Source organism: Motacilla alba, chromosome 7 (genome assembly GCF_015832195.1).
Source record: "Motacilla alba alba isolate MOTALB_02 chromosome 7, Motacilla_alba_V1.0_pri, whole genome shotgun sequence".
Taxonomy (NCBI): Eukaryota; Metazoa; Chordata; class Aves; order Passeriformes; family Motacillidae; genus Motacilla; species Motacilla alba.
In genome coordinates, this window is record NC_052022.1 from 14,310,939 (window position 1) to 14,322,973 (window position 12,035).

The 12,035-nt window shown below is 41.5% G+C and overlaps 1 protein-coding gene across 2 annotated transcripts in view; it reads right to left on the reverse strand.

Moving 5' to 3' along the window:
* Window positions 1-10,642, reverse strand: part of MAP3K2 (mitogen-activated protein kinase kinase kinase 2) — a 46,487-nt gene extending 35,845 nt beyond the window's left edge. For both annotated transcript variants that reach the window (XM_038142125.1, XM_038142124.1), the window contains exon 1: window positions 10,280-10,642. The gene's annotated coding sequence lies outside the window, so the exon portion shown is untranslated. The remainder of the gene's footprint in view (window positions 1-10,279) is intronic.
* Window positions 10,643-12,035: the final 1,393 nt, after the last annotated feature.

Here is a 12,035-nt window from a genome sequence, read left to right on the forward strand (position 1 = left end):
ACTGAACAATTACTTTGCTGATACATCAAGCAAATCTTTCTTCAAAGTCATGATGCTTTCTTAAAATCTGTTCATGATTTTTAAACTTAAAAATGTTAAACTGAAGAAGGGTCACAGCAGCTCAAACTTGAAGACAGGTACCACAGCAATACCTTGCAAAATATGTTAGCACTGCCAATTTTTGCCATAGAACATACTGGCTGCAAATTGACTGTTCGTCCTCCTCTCTTATCCAGGACCAGATTTTCTCACAAAGGTATGTCAAAAAGCAACAGACACAGTTCACTGGGCTACACGTAACTGCATCACTGCACCCAGAGCACTCTGACATCTTGGAAATTTATCACCACCATCATAGTGGAAAGCTCCAGTACCACAACATGAACGTTCCTTACCATTAGCTGGGCTATTCATATAATAGAAATGTTCAAGCCTAACTCAATATATTAAGATAACATTGGAGTGTCGACTAACACACACAATAAAACACTTCTGTGATGTCTGTAGCTTTATCCTAATTTACTATCTTACATGAACTGAGCAGCTGCATAGAAGGTGTCTCAAACAAAATAGGTGTATGAAATGTTTAGACTCTAGAATCCCATGAAACATGCACTACAGTGAGTGAGTATTAGGTAGATTTAGGTGCTTCTGTGTCTCCTTCCCAAAACCTCAAGTGGTTCTCTTGGCTCAGCACTTATCACTGCCATTTGGAGCCCTCAGGCTGAAGCTGGCATGAAGGGCACCAATACTTGTTTTTCTCCCAACTTTAGACTAACAAGTCAAAATACTTGTGAAGAAGGGCTAAAGGTGTTACAATGAAAACCGTCCCTCAGTGTAAATGTAACTGCTAGTCCTCCATCCAAGGTCCTATAGGAAGACAACTGTTTGGAGGGGGTTTTGTCCAACAGACAGCTCACAGCATACCCCCTAAGGAATACAGGTTAGCTCTCATCCTTCTGACAGCATTCAAGATCACCAGTTCAGCCAAAGAACTAACTGTACACAGTACAAACTTAATCCTACCAGTACTGATGATTCCTGCAACCTTCACTACTCTAAGAATGGAAGACCACGCTACACCCAGCAACAAATAAATGGATTTTAAGAGTAATCACTCACTAGAAGAGTAAACCTATCACAAATCACTTGTATCAGCAATATGCCATGAGCAAAAATAAAGCACATTAGAAAAAAATTAAGTTTTCCAGAAGTTACTGAGTATTGCAAACAACTGCAGCATTTGAATTCATGTACAAGAGTGATTACACACAAATCTTCAGTCAGATATGGCGTTTGAGGACATACCAAAGAAAGCACCTTCTTACACTCCAGTAACTAGTTCTATCCTTTTCACTAAACCTTCCAGTTCTGTGACTCTGATGGGTTGAAATAAAAGCATTTTGGGAAATAAGCCAGATAAATAACCCCACTCACTTTCCATTTCTACACCTAGTTTTAATATCTACCTTCAGGTACTAAGACGGCAAAGCTTTGTTTTTCTTCAGTCTAACAGTCATATTTGACAGAATCTTCCACTCAGAGCAAAACTCAACTATTTTGAATTTGCAGCAGTTGAGAGTTTAAATCACGGCTGCAAATCACATCACCATTTCAATCAAGTACCAAAAAAAAATTAACACAAGGATACATACAAGCCTTTTTGATTAATATGATCCACCTGGCATTGTGCTGTGATGCCAGTAAGAACAGAATCTAAGTCTCCAAGGACATTTCTGTGTCTCCATCACGAAGACAGCTCAGTCTCAATTACTCTCCATCTTCCAAATTTTTCAAGATATAAAGGAGAAATTGTCCTCAGTGCACAGTCTTTGTTATATGCTATCTTACTCATTCCTCAAAGCACAGTTGTTCCTCAAAGCACAGTTCTTCCTGCTCACTACTCAAGGCAGTAATACATTGAGGAAATCCAGAGTACAGTAATACAACTATGATTTTTCTCATCTTCTGCTGCCTTGCTGTAAATGTTTTCCCACTCCAATGATGCACCAGCACCTGGAGCTTCTGCCTAAAATGCATTTCCTGGCTCATACTCCATTCTTCCTCATTAAGTACCCCACGTGCTCTTCTCATCGTAATTCAAATTAGCTTTGTACATTCAATCAGACAGTTCCTTTATTTTTTTCTATCCTCAAAACAAATATAAAAAAAGCTCATAATATGCTAGCATGGAATATTTAGGTAGATAAGACATTCATCAGCCATACAGCTTTCTAACACAGCATAAAAAAACCATCCCTGAATCCATCTCAAATTCAAGAATAAAACATGCAACAACAAATAGCAATGAATTGAACCAGGGTGCCTCAGATATGGACAGACTCTGACCTCTCACACTTGGAACTGTACAGAGAGCTCAATAACACCACCAAGAAGACAAGTAAGTGTGCAATGATTATACACTAATGGAAACTGAAAAAAGCATGTGCACATGCACAGGTAACACATCGTATGCAAAATCCAAATATTCTTTTACATGATTGTGCAGCATTTTTGCAGCAAGCAAGTCTCACTGCGCACGTCTAAAATGGACAAATTTATAAGTTTTTATCCACATGCAGTAGGCACTGTGTTTTAAACTGGATGAATCACAGAGGCTAAAACACTAAGATTGCTGAGCTATCAAGTGATCAAACTCATCACTTTACACTTAGGTAATAATCTTTAGCTCCCTGTGAATAAAAAAAAAATCATAATTTAACCCAAACCCTCCTTATAACATTTAAGCCAAAATGTAAAAATAGAAACCTAGGTTTGCCAAAACACTCCAGAATTAAATGCAAAGACACAAAGACAACGTATTATCATAAGGCTTCCTTCTTGCACCTGCACTAGCACAGCCCTTAGCAGCAGGTACCAAATGATGAGGACCTCTATGATGCTTCATTTTTATACTTTTCCCTTAAGTGATAAAAAATGTAAGAACCCTCATAAATAGAGCTAATAAGGGAAATGAACTACAGTTCCAGAGAAAGGATTACTATGTCTGTGCCCACTTCTATCTATCAACTTTAAGAAAACTGTTCCACCGCTAAGGTTGCATTTGTGTCAAGAGAGTAGTGCTGCTTGTCTACACTAACTGCTGCTGTCCAGCTGAACCTAAATGACAAGCAGGAGATCTGGAGCCAACAGATGTTCTAGCTGAAAAGATTTTACATTTTAATTAATAACCAGCCTATCTAACTGGCTTCACATTTCTACAGTAACAATGCCAACACAAAGAAAAGAGCAAGAACTCATGCTGGAATCAACCCTCTTGGCCACTGCACAGATTTGGATCTTTTAAAAAAGGTGACATGTATAATGCAGGGATTTCAGGAAATTACACAGTATACACAGTACACACAGTGTGACACATAACAAACTACAAATAATGGACATATACGTAATTATGGTAGAGCAGGAAAGAAAATATATGGCTCTCCAAAAAGCGATCCTCACTTTTAAATCTTGGCGCATTCTGTGTATAAAGAACTGACCTCACTCAGTATCACGGTCTACTTGGATTTATGGTGCTGGAGGAGTCTTGCCAAAGGCCTTCTTGCACTCACAGCATAAGAAAGAAGATCCACCCTTGCATTAATAAATTGGTTAAAATATAGAAGACATAGGACAGACATAGTTGTTTTCACAAGGAAGGAGGATACCTGTGGGCCTCCACAACTCTGTGTGTTGTTCAATATATTCTAGATTACCCATGAAACAGGAGCTTCCTGAAACTCCTATTATTTGGGAGAGCAAGGAGAGGACTGATGACAGTAGAGGTGGTGGTCTTTATCAGAGAGAGGACTGAGCAATAAAGCAGGTAATTACCAGCACCGATGGATGAAAGTGCAAGTTGAGTGGAAGGGAGGAAGGAGAGCAACAGTTCCAACTCTGTACATGACATGCCAATGGGCTTTGCACTGAATACTGCCAGCACTCAGAAATAAAGCCAGAGTTAGGATTTGTGAACAAAAAGTGTGAAACACATCACTGACTTCACATTTTTAACACTGTTAGCATTCCTGGGACCTTCAGCTCCAGAAGTGGATGTAGCAAAGTAGGAAAAGGTACACAATCAAAGGCATAGAATGAGTTCTACAGGAGAAAAGTAATAGGCAAATTGGGATTCTGGTTTCAATAACATTTGGGTGTGGAGAGAAAGTGATAAATGGCTATAAAACTGTACAAGGAACAGAGAGATGTGCTGTTATAACACAGAGAATGTCCACTATCCTCCAAAAGAAAGGATGCTCCAAAGGAATTCAGTAAAAACGTTTAAAAAGTTTTAAAAAGGAGTAGTTTTTACTAGAACCACTAACATACCTATAGAATTTCTTACAAAAGGATATTTGGATGCCAGACATTTATTTAGCTGCATGCAAAAAAAAGTCTAAGAAAAAAATCCAAACATTACTAGCTACACAAAAACTATTCCAGATTTAGAATCAACCTTTACTAAAAATAATTAAGGATTGAAAGGATATTCAAGCTAAGAATGCTTGAATATTGTTCACTGTTCTCACTCTTTCATAAGCACTCATTCATGCTCACCATTGAGGGATAAACACTGGATTTTCTTTTGTTTGATTCTATCACAGATTAAGATTTTACCTAAAACTTGACAGACAGTTCACCGATAACATATACATCTGCTTTTGAAAGTCTCATTCGGTATTCATGATAGTGCCAGTATCACAAACACAGAAGCATAACAGATATTCCATGAAGGAACTTGCTGCAGCAAGGCATTCATTAAGCTAGTCATTAAGAAGTCATTACACCATCCACCTCATCCCTGCCTGAAGTTGCTGTGCTTACGGCCACTAGCAGCACAATAAATGCTTTTCTAAACCCCACTTTACACAGAGACAGTTATCATAAAGCCATTATGGAAACCCCCCCCCCCCACAATTCCCATGGGGATTTGCTATTCAAATTGATTTTTATTTTTAAAACAAAGTCTTATGCTGGAGTTACAAAAATTGTGGCTAAAAACACACAGTCAATGTGACAAAACAACAATTAAATACAGGTTTAACTTTACTGGTTTTTAGCTGCTGCATTAATAAAATATTTAGGGTGACAAATCTCATGCTCTTCAATAGAATGTTGTATTTCTTTTAGATTTTCTTTAGAAGTTTAACTTCTGCTTGCATCAGTATTTTAGCTCTCTGTTCTCTTATTTTAACTTATTATAAATTCAAACAGCTTGATCCAGATTTCTCCAGTTTTCAAATGGTTGTTTAAAGATGAGACTATAGTTACTTCTGGTAACGTGGCATTTAAACTGTTAGCATTTACAGACCTCTTGTCTACATTATTTTTAAATAACTTTAAGGACAGGTGAGATACAATCAACACTGACTGCTGGAATACTTCTTCCTGCAAGAAACTAAAAAGGGTGTTCACTACTAATCATTACTGGTGTCCATTTAAATTTTTGTGAAGAACACACTGTTGAAAGAATTGCAAAATTTGTCCCATCTGTGATCTAGCCTCAGAAATTATGGAAGAAATCATTTACATAAGTCTGATAAAATGGAGTACAACCAGGCAACATGCTGAACACATCTGTTCCAGAGCTGACTCTGCAATTCTTCCAATAAAGCATGCCTATAGGATTAAAATTTCTTCTGCTACGTCACGGGACCATATGACATCTCAAGATGGCAAAAGGCTTGTTCAGGTATAGTTGCACTAGCAGACGTTACCTCAGCAATATAATTTACTCCAGAAGACAGCACATGTGAAAAACAAACCAATAAGGACACACTTGTGCCAACAGAAACTGCATCTAACCCTAGGAGAACTTGTCCTCAATCCAAATTTCCTGTTGTAGAGCAGGCTTATGTTCAAAAGCCACAGGGACTGCACGTGCTGGGAAAAAGATATGGAAGAGCAGCAAGTGCATACTCTGCTAAGTCTAAAAATGCTAAACAGAAGAAAACTAACCCAAAATAAAGATTGAATTCAATACAGTATAAGGTTATATTTCTTGGAAAGATAACTCCAATTCATATATATGAAGAAAGAGATAGCTGATACAACAAACACTAGTATGAGCTCCTGTGTTAGCAGATGCAGGAGCCAGGAACCTGATGCTGTTGGCAAGAAAGGAAAAAAGCCTCAACAACAAAACAAAAACAAAACCCAGCCATACCTGCATGCACACACCCTAGAATGATATTTTAATAAGGCCATCGTGTTACTTCTACTACTTGCAGAGTAACTTAATTACTCTGTTGCTCAAAAACTGTCTGTAGAACTTTGAAAAAGATACAGACAAATCAGTGCACAGTGAGACTGAACAACAAAAATCCTGTTTGGACAGTTTAATAAAGAGAAGTCTAAAATAAAAGGAGACAGAGGAAGAGTCTTCATGTATGAAAACTTGGTGAAAAGAGCATAGAAACCATTATCCTGCATGAGTAGTAAGAGTTGGATGAGAATTAAATGCCTTAACTAGCACCAAGACAGAGTTAAATGTTAAGAAAAGCCTCCTAACAACAGTAATAGTCATATGTACCAGCTATAAATAGACCAGTGAAGAGGTGTGGTATTCCCCTCTTCTGAGTTTTTTAAGAGAAGATCAGACAAATATCTGTCACACATGATTTCAGTGTATTTCCTTCTGCCTCTGGTGGGGGCTGACCTCATGAAATCCCTTCTTTCTTACACATCCATCATTTCTTCCTTCATCCAAATGAGAAATGGTCATCAGTGTTATCATACCTGAGTTTCAAAAGTATACTCTTTGCAATAAAAACATCAGAAATATACGAATTTTATTACATTGCTGTTGTCAGATTGTTCATGTGCTTGGCACAAATCATCTCAGGAAAACAAAAAGCAGCATCTTTTACTGCTGCATATAATCCACTAATGATGATTGGAAATACAGGAAGAGAAGCAAGTGAGAAAGATATTGTGAAGGATTCAAAGAAAAAAATTGATGAAAACAAAGTTACAGCAAAGAAAAAATACTTTTGCCTAAAGAAAACTATTTTCCTCTCACATGAAAAACTGAGTTAAAGTTTGCTGGTATATCTTAAAAAATATGCAATAATTTGAGATACAGAAGTTCACATAAGTAAGACTTCAAAACAGATGGGACAGAGACACATCTCTACAGGACTCCCTGCATTACCAATTCCCACCTGCCAGTTTTTAAAGGAAAATGCAGATACTTCTGCTTTGGTCTTGCTCAACTAAGTCCAACTTCAAATAACCTCATCAAGATGGGCCCTAAACTGTGCCACATGTGTATCTGTGGGTCAAGTATCTCTAGAGCAGTGGTTCCCATTTCCCAGGGGAATCCTGGCAATATCTCAACACAGAACTCCATCTTTCCTTTTCTCATTGTCACCAATCTTCCTGCTGCTTCTAAAAGATTACATTTAAGATGAATATATTAAAACATCCCAGAAAACCCTGCAAATAAGCATGGTTAGTCTAAGCAAACGGGTTTACCTAGAGCCATAAACTTCATTTGTCATACTATTAAATCAAGATGTCACACCAAGATCCAGAAGTGAGAAGTGAATCACAAATAACATGCTGAACTCTGAACACGTTCCCATGTTTCCGATGTTATTCTACAAGCTGTGTGCAATTACAGCATGCATGATCTACTTTGACCTTAGCACCACAAAATACAAAATACTAAAATAGCAAAAGAAGTAGTTTTCCTAAAGAGATTTTTCTTTCTTCTCATAGAAGAATCAGGGTGTTTAACAGAACTCGCAGATTTTTTTTCTTTTTTTCAGTTTAATACTGTGCCAGTTCTACTTGAGAATATTAAAAGCTTGCATTTAGAAATTAAACTTTCAGGACAGCAAATCTAATAGTTTGCCTAATTAGATAAACCTAGAGTTACTAGGCAATATACACATTTACATTAGCTTGTCATGTGTCATGAAAACACATGACATTTTGTACAGAGGTATTTAGGATCTACTTAACTACATCAATCAGTCAAATTTTCATCATCCATTCATTTTTCTCCAAAAAGTCTAAACAAAGGATAATGTCAGTAGTATGAAATATCTAAGATGATATTACTGGAAAATATGCTCATTACTGCAAACTAAATGGGGATCTATGGATATAGATCAGAACACCACTGGTTGTGTGTTGCGGAAGAGGGGGAACAAATTAAGGAAATCAATCTATTATACTCAGACTACATTTTATAAGAAAACACTACTTTTAAGTTCAGAGGATGCCCAGTTTGAGAGCCACTGAACAAGTTGTCATAAAAACAGATTACTCATTACTTTTGACTTAGTTTGCTGAGGTATAAAGTCAGCCTACACTTAATACAAAAGAAAAAAAATATAAAGCTTTAGATTTCTGAGATTTCAAAGCCTCTTTCTCCACAGTTCTCCACAAATACTTATTATTAAATACTTATTAATACTTATTAAACAAGGTTTTGAAAAAACAGTATTTCTGATTTGTACCCAAGTATGAACAAGTTCTAGGAAATGATCAGGAAAAAATGTGAAGTAAAACCTGTAACTGTGGACTAAAGTTACAGCTTAACCAACTTTCTCGCTTTCTCCAGAGAAAACTATAATAAAACGAGCTCTCCTGCATTTAGAATCACCAGGCTTTAAATTCCACAAGCCTGTGCACTGACTGGCTTCCCCAACATTCATAGCAAAGAACCACTGACACATCTATGACCAAAATTGAAAGCTTATTCATTTTTACCATAAATTAGATTTATCAACATAAAGCAAAAACAAAACAAAAAAGCTTGCCTAATGTTATTAAACAATAACATCATGCTCATTTCACCACTTGAATAAATTCTGTCACAGCTCTCTACCTAATAACATTTATTATAAAACTCCTAAGATTACCAAGCTATCTTGGAAAAAAAAAGATTCCTCTACCAGTTTAGAAATCTCAGCAAGCCAAGACAAGCAATGCAAAAATTTCTGTTTTCTTCACCTTACTCTTCCATTAGTGCCAGGTAAACCACCTGTTCAAACACCAACACAGAGTTCATCAAGGCAAACTCTCACACAGATTTTTCTCCTCAAGCAATGAGTCAATCTGACAAACGTTATCTTCCTGTTCTGCTTTATCAACATACACTAAAACCTGGGGGGAAAAATCAAATTAACTATATACAGCTTTGCTACCTGAATCAAATCTGGGTTCAATAGGTATTGGTGGCAGTCATGATAGAGCACACAGTGTAAAGGAAACAGGAATTAAAACGAGTTCTGATTTTTAAACAGATTTCTGAGGAAATCAGTTTACAAAGTCACTGTAAAATCAGTTACAAAAGTCACTGTAAGGAAAGGTATAGGTGAAAGCAGGAAAAAATAGCAAAGAAAAGTTCATCAATGTCCCTTCCCTTAATATCCAGAGGGAATTCTACAGGAAAGAATGCTTTCTAGGGTATTTCGTTAGTAAGCGCATTGCCACGAGAGAACCCAAGATACTGTGCAAGGGAAGCCTGTAGCCATTCACTCTGCCAATACGTCTCTGCCAGATACACAGCAACACAATTCCGAAGGCCTCCAACGCTCTGCAACGTGCTGCATTGTTTAAAGAAAAGAAACGTCGTAGTTGAGAGACATTTTCTGTATGGACTAGAAATCCCCCTTATTTCAAGGCAGGCTTCTATTATCTATTACCAGCCTCTTAGAGGACACTGCATGATACAATACAGCTTAGAAGCTCTCAGCTAATTTAGCGCTTTGATCTTTAGTAATGCTACAGCCAAAAACTAAAAGGAGATTTATGAAGCGAGAGAAACCAAGGAGAAAAAAAAAAAAAAAGGCAAAAAAACCCTCCCAACCTCGTGGGTGCTGCAATGCACTTCAAAAGCAACACGGGAATAAATAATCCAACATCCACTTTTTCCCCTGACAAAAACATCTCGCAGAATCTGACCTACATACCCAATTCACAGCACTACCACTGCAGAGCAATTCAAAGACGAGAAACCACAGCATCAGCGAGCAATCACGGGAAGGTTCAGGGTGACATGGAAATACTCGTCAGGCACATAAAACACTCAAGACACTGCAGCGGTAATGTAAGCAAGCAACATTCGCCTGTACCTCCCGGCACCGCAAACAACTACACCGCCGCGCAGCTCCACCTGCACCGGGCCGGGTTCGCGCTGCCCCCGGCCCGGGCACCTCCGGGACACCGGGACCGCGCCAGGGCCCCGCGAGGCGCCCGGGGAAACCCGCCCCGGGGCTCCCACGCACTCGGGCCGCCCCCGCCCGCCCCCTCCCCGCGCACCGACCTATGTCACGGCGGAGGCCGGGCGGTCGCCGGGGACCCCCCGCGCTTCCCGGCGGCGGCGGGAGCAGCCCCGGCTGGGCGGGCGGCGCGGAGGGAGCGGCCAGGATTCCGGAGCGGAGCCCACCCCCCCGGGGGAGGGGGGGAAGGGGCCCGGGGCCTGCCCGCGCCGGAGCACGGCGGGGACGGTGACAGGCGGCGCCGAGGCCGGCGCGGAAGGAGCGATGCGACTCGTCAGGCGGAGAGGAGCGGGGCAGGTGCCTCGGGGCGCTGCGGCCGCGGCGGGGCCGGGCCGGGGGTCCCGTCGGGCGTGAAGCGCCGCGGCTGCCGCTGCTGCCGCCCGCGAGCTCCGCCCCGCGCGCGCCGGGCCCCGTGACGGGGAGGGCGCGCGAGGCGTCACCGCGCGGCGGCGTCACGGCGAGGGGGCGGCGCGCGCCCGGAGGCTGCGGGGGCGCGTGCGCGCCGGGACCCGCCCGGGGTTCGAGTCCCGCCCGGGACCCTCCGCGGGCCGGGGGCTCCTGCCCCTGCCGCAGCGCCGTCTGCAGCGGCTCCCGGTCCCGGACGGGCGAGCGCAAGAGAGCCCGGCCTAGCGCCGTTCCGCGGCTGCGGGATCGGCGCCGTGCGAGGGCAGGACGGGAAGGTGCAGCGCGGTACAATCGTTGCCGTCGCTCGCTGCAACAAATCCCCCGTCTCTGCCGGGCCCCGAGCGCAGCCCGGCGCAGGACGCGCTGCCTGGACTCGCCTCTGACGGGGGCTGTGCGCGCTGCTAGGACCATTTAGAAGGGCGCTCTGTCGCCTTCAGGTCGCCCATTTCTCCCGGCACAGACTGAGCGCGCTCTGCAGGAGGCACCTGCTTCCCGCAGGAAGCCAATGCAGGCAAGGAAGAAGGATGCTACCCTCAATTAATCAGCGAGGAAGCAGTCCCTGATACGTAGCAGGGCAGCTATTACAGCTACCCTTGCGGTCTTAAGTAGCCGATGACTGTAAATAATGGCATGGCACTGTAATTAGTTTTGTACAGATTTAACAGTAACCTTAGAGGCATGAACCATTGTGTGTGAGATGCACAAATGACCTGTGCGTGTTTAGCGGCGCCCTTTGAGACACTGCCAGGCCGGTATGTTCACACAGAGCTGCACAGAGACAGCAGTGACCTGTGCTGGGGCACCTGACTCTGCTGCTGCTCACATGCTGCTTTCTGGGCATGTGCTAAGAGGTATTTAACGTGTAAGACATCAAGAGGTTTGAAAATCCTGGACAACCCCTCAAAATCTACCCAAAACAACGGTTGGGAGGCTACTTTGGTCACCCTTGACAAACCTCTGAAATAATACTTGAACAGAAGTTTAAGATTTACGTGTCAATTTCCAGTGGGAACCACACATGAAACTAAGTAATTGCCCATCAAGGTCCATAACCTGATTATTTTGACATCTTCGACCAAAATAGGCTGCAAAGAATGATAAAAGAAAATACCGTCATGTTTTTTTAAAAGGCACTGAAGAAGACAGTGCTGAAGAGCATCTGATGAAGCACAACCTTTAAAGGCACAAGGCACTGACTCACTGATTCCAGAGCCATCATGCAGGACACATAGTCATCTCAAAGCTAAGACACTTTGCTCCAGACTTGAGAAAACTGTCAGTAGTGTTCACAAGATGCTTGTCATGATCAAGAATCTTTAATTAGGAAATTAAAAAGGTGACCTTTTCTGCCAAACGATAGGGAAACAGCCAAGAAAATGCTGACTTGTGATGCTC